At 45.1% G+C, this 5,000-nt stretch overlaps 1 long non-coding RNA gene and 2 other non-coding genes across 3 annotated transcripts in view; all 3 read left to right on the forward strand.

Moving 5' to 3' along the window:
* LOC126979299 (uncharacterized) overlaps positions 1-5,000 on the forward strand; it is an 11,980-nt gene that overhangs the window by 2,434 nt on the left and 4,546 nt on the right. The window lies entirely within an intron of this gene.
* On the forward strand, positions 2,370-4,274 carry LOC126979308 (small subunit ribosomal RNA). The gene has a single exon (XR_007732806.1). It is a non-coding gene; the product is annotated as a small subunit ribosomal RNA (ribosomal RNA).
* On the forward strand, positions 4,651-4,807 carry LOC126979301 (5.8S ribosomal RNA). Its single transcript, XR_007732800.1, has one exon. It is a non-coding gene; the product is annotated as a 5.8S ribosomal RNA (ribosomal RNA).

Raw genomic sequence — 5,000 nt, forward strand, 5'->3', positions numbered from 1 at the left:
CTAGCGCGAGGAGCGCGGCGCTCCCTGCCGGTCTCCCCGGACGGATATCTCACTTACTTGTTTTCTCCAATAACGAGTACCGCCGAGCGCGAGGAGCGCGGCGCTCCCTGCCGGTCTCCATCTTTTCTCTTGTTCCTTGTACACCAGAACATTATAGTTTTTGACCAATATTCGTGTCCCCTAATAATTGCATGTTCTGTCCGTTTTTTTTTTTTAATTAAATAAAATAAATTATTAATTATTAATTTATCATAAAAATACCTACGAGAAAAAGTGTAGGTGATAAAATTATCTATAAAAAATGTACCGATACTTTTTTTCCTACGAGCCACCGTTTCTGAGATAATAACTATTCAAAAACTTATAAAAACGCGCTAAGTACACTACTACCTCATAGGTGGCGTGGAAACTAACTTTTTGAATCTAACACTAAGTATTGATACATTTTTAATGGATAATTTTACGATCTACAATTTTTGTCCGAGATACTTTTATGATAAAACTTACCTACCGTTTTGCTGAAAATCGCGAAAAACGAATGTGATTAAGTAAGTAAGTAAGTAAGTACGTAAGTAAGTAAGTAAGCAACTAAGTAAGTAAGTAAATAGGTAAGTAAGTAAGTAAGTAAGAAAGAATTACGTTTAAAGATATTTATTTCTCATTAAAAACATAATATTGTCACTTACATGAGAACATAAAAATATGATGTAATAATTTATCCGCCGTTCTTTAGATGTTCAGTACATACATGTTACACATTATAGTACTTATTCTTCTTCACAAAATTTAAGATTACACACTTTTACAGGGCACTGTCACATAACAAACAATTTCAGACATGTGTTTTATAAAAACTTTGAAACAATATAGTCTGATAGGTCACGTTTAAATGTTTTTAGTGACCTAATCTTTTTGAGAGATGAAGGTAGACTATTAAAAAGTGGTGCGCCCTCGTAAATAAACATACGCTTGCCGTAATTTGTTCTTGTCTTAGGTAGTATCAAGTAGCTGGCTCGTCTCGTGCTGCGTTTAGACGTTTACATGTTTAGTTTGGGTGAGTAAGATTGATGTATGATAAGAATTTTGATTTGATTTGAAATATATTTTTTTTTGGAGGTTTTTTATTTGGTTTCGGAGGGAAAATGAAATGTACGTGTCGCGCGTTTATTACTGAACATTATCGTACTCGTTATTAATAAAGTAAAAAAAAAAAAAAAAAAAAAAAAAAAAAAAAAAAAAAAAAAAAAAAACGATTTTTTCTTCGAAGCCGCAATGCATATTCAATATTATGTTATTAATAAATAGTAAAATCAAATCAAAATCACTTTATTCACATATCAGAGAGTTTACACGTTCATATCGTTCGCGTGCACCACACATACGGCAGTCGGCGTCGAGAGTCGAGTCCGTAGCGAACGGTTCGCGACGCCGAATTCAACGCCGCTCAAGTTTTTTCTTGTAAAAAGAGTGAAAAACGCACGCGACAAAAATACAAAAACGCGCACAACACCAACCACCCCCAGCCACAACAACTGCTGCTGTTTTATTATTCTCGTCGTCGTCATCGTCATTCATATTTTATTTAATATATATTTATATTTGAGTAAGTTTGTGAATGCGCGCGATGATAACGACGATGATATAATAACAATACGGTTGTTGGTACTCTCGGGGCAGAGAGCTGGTGTGTCTGTGTCTGTGTTTGTGTCGCGCGTTGTTTTATATGTTCTTTTTTTACAATATAAAAAATGAGACAGACTCACCGCGCTGTGTCGATCGAGCGTTTTCGAGTTTCCCTATGCGGATGATATTTGATTTGGTGATTTGAAAGGTTTTTTGTGATTTCGTTTCTCATAATTCCTCTCTTCACTCTCTCTACAGTATCATACGCTGCGGCGATCCTCGTCACGTTGAAAGCGATCGTGTAAATTTTTTGCGCGCACCAAGACGCCGACTGGGCTTCGACGGTTTCCCTCTGTTAAGATTTTTAACGTGAGGGCCCGCAAGCCGGAACGCGTCGCGCATTTCACGCGTGCGAGACGTTCACGCTCCTCTCAAGCACCGGGCGTCGATCCGATTTGTGATCACGACGTGTACCGATATTAATACGTTGATACCGCTTCTATTGCGTGTCATCATTTTTATTATTACCCGAAGGGACTCTCGTTACTGAACTTTCATAACATACAATCGGCCCATCGCCGATTTATGATTCGTTCAACGCGCACCGTATGCCTTTGAGATATATAGTATACAGTGCGCGAACGGATATCTCACGATATGTTCAAGATGTCATAGTCGCGACGCCCTAAGGGGAGATCGCGACGCATGACGCGCTGAGCGCGACAACAATCGTTGTTTGCAGCAGCTCCCTGGTTGATCCTGCCAGTAGTTATATGCTTGTCTCAAAGATTAAGCCATGCATGTCTCAGTGCAAGCCGTATTAAGGCGATACCGCGAATGGCTCAATATATCAGTTTTGGTTCCTTAGATCTTACTCAGTTACTTGGATAACTGTGGTAATTCTAGAGCTAATACATGCAATCAGAGCTCTGACCAGTGATGGGATGAGTGCTTTTATTAGATCAAAACCAATCGACGGAGGGCCTCGCGTCCGAAGTCGTTAATTTTGATGAATCTGGATAACTTTTGCCGATCGCATGGTCCAGTACCGGCGACGCATCTTTCAAATGTCTGCCTTATCAACTTTCGATGGTAGTTTCTGCGACTACCATGGTTGTCACGGGTAACGGGGAATCAGGGTTCGATTCCGGAGAGGGAGCCTGAGAAACGGCTACCACATCCAAGGAAGGCAGCAGGCGCGCAAATTACCCACTCCCGGCACGGGGAGGTAGTGACGAAAAATAACGATACGGGACTCTTACGAGGCCTCGTAATCGGAATGAGTACACTTTAAATATTTTAACGAGGAACAATTGGAGGGCAAGTCTGGTGCCAGCAGCCGCGGTAATTCCAGCTCCAATAGCGTATACTAAAATTGTTGCGGTTAAAAAGCTCGTAGTTGCATTTGTGCGCCGCGCTGTCGGTGCATCGCATCCGCGGTGATACTGACACGTCTGCGGAGCATATCGTCGGTGAGCCGGCGGTAAAACGCCGGTTCAATATCAAAATCCTATCGCGGTGCTCTTCAGTGAGTGTCGAGATGGGCCGACAATTTTACTTTGAACAAATTAGAGTGCTCAAAGCGGGCTCAAAATGCCGCTTGAATATTTCGTGCATGGAATAATAGAATATGATCTCGGTTCTATTTTGTTGGTTTTCAGAACTCCGAGGTAATGATTAATAGGGATAACTGGGGGCATTCGTATTGCGACGTTAGAGGTGAAATTCTTGGATCGTCGCAAGACGAACATCAGCGAAAGCATTTGCCAAAGGTGTTTTCATCAATCAAGAACGAAAGTTAGAGGTTCGAAGGCGATTAGATACCGCCCTAGTTCTAACCGTAAATATGTCATCTAGCGATCCGCCGACGTTACTACAATGGCTCGGCGGGCAGCTTCCGGGAAACCAAAGATTTTGGACTCCGGGGGGAGTATGGTTGCAAAGCTGAAACTTAAAGGAATTGACGGAAGGGCACCACCAGGAGTGGAGCCTGCGGCTTAATTTGACTCAACACGGGAAATCTCACCAGGCCCGGACACCGGAAGGATTGACAGATTAACAGCTCTTTCTTGATTCGGTGGGTGGTGGTGCATGGCCGTTCTTAGTTGGTGGAGCGATTTGTCTGGTTAATTCCGGTAACGAACGAGACTCTAGCCTGCTAAATAGGCGTCGTCATTTAGGTGTGCGCGGCTTCAGGGTCGCGCAACTCACTGGCGGCGTATTAAAATTCTTCTTAGAGGGACCGGCGGCTTCGAGCCGCACGAGATTGAGCAATAACAGGTCTGTGATGCCCTTAGATGTCCTGGGCCGCACGCGCGCTACACTGAAGGAATCAACATGTTCTCCCTGGCCTAGAGGCCCGGGCAACCCGTTGAAACTCCTTCGTGCTGGGGATTGGGGTTTGCAATTATCCCCCATAAACGAGGAATTCCTAGTAAGCGCGAGTCATAAGCTCGCGTTGATTACGTCCCTGCCCTTTGTACACACCGCCCGTCGCTACTACCGATTGAATGATTTAGTGAGGTCTTCGGACCGACACGCGGTGGCTTCGCGGCCGTCGGCGTTGCTGGGAAGTTGACCAAACTTGATCATTTAGAGGAAGTAAAAGTCGTAACAAGGTTTCCGTAGGGGAACCTGCGGAAGGATCATTAACGTGTAACGGTCGCGTGCGCGAGCGTTGTCGCCGACACGCTTCGCTCACAGCCGACTGTTGACGATGATAACTTCAATCACGTGTCAATCACTGATTATTTTCGCGCTCGCGATGTGCTCTCTGTGCTACGTTGTCGCGTTTGCCGCGCGCGCGCTGACATCTCCCGCCGCATGTGGGGGGTGTCCGGCACGACGTCTCCGGCACGACGCTTCGGCGGGCGCGGTTCGCATGTACGCGACGCGCGTGCGTCTCGCGACGCGCTCATGTCGAGTGCGAAGCGAGTCGAGATCACGACGTACGCGCAATGCGTGCGTCACATAATATTTTGTTACACACAGAGATCGTTCACGTATTTTCTAAATATAAAAAACTATTACCCTGAACGGTGGATCACTTGGCTCGCGGGTCGATGAAGAACGCAGTTAACTGCGCGTCATAGTGTGAACTGCAGGACACATTTGAACATCGACATTTCGAACGCACATTGCGGTCCGTGGAGAAATATCCAGGACCACTCCTGTCTGAGGGCCGGCTGCATAAAAGAATACGACGACGCCGTCGCTGTATGCTGACAACACTGTTTGCGCGCCTAAAAAACGTGTAAAACGAGTGACGGTCTTCGGGCCGGGCTCGGGTAAACCCCGCCGGTTTTCCGGGGCCCGCTCGATCCGTTCGAAAATGTAAAATAAGCCGCAACGCGTGGTGCTGCTCGCGTGCAACGCCG

Source organism: Leptidea sinapis, unplaced genomic scaffold, assembly GCF_905404315.1.
Source record: "Leptidea sinapis unplaced genomic scaffold, ilLepSina1.1, whole genome shotgun sequence".
In the NCBI taxonomy this organism is placed as follows: Eukaryota; Metazoa; Arthropoda; class Insecta; order Lepidoptera; family Pieridae; genus Leptidea; species Leptidea sinapis.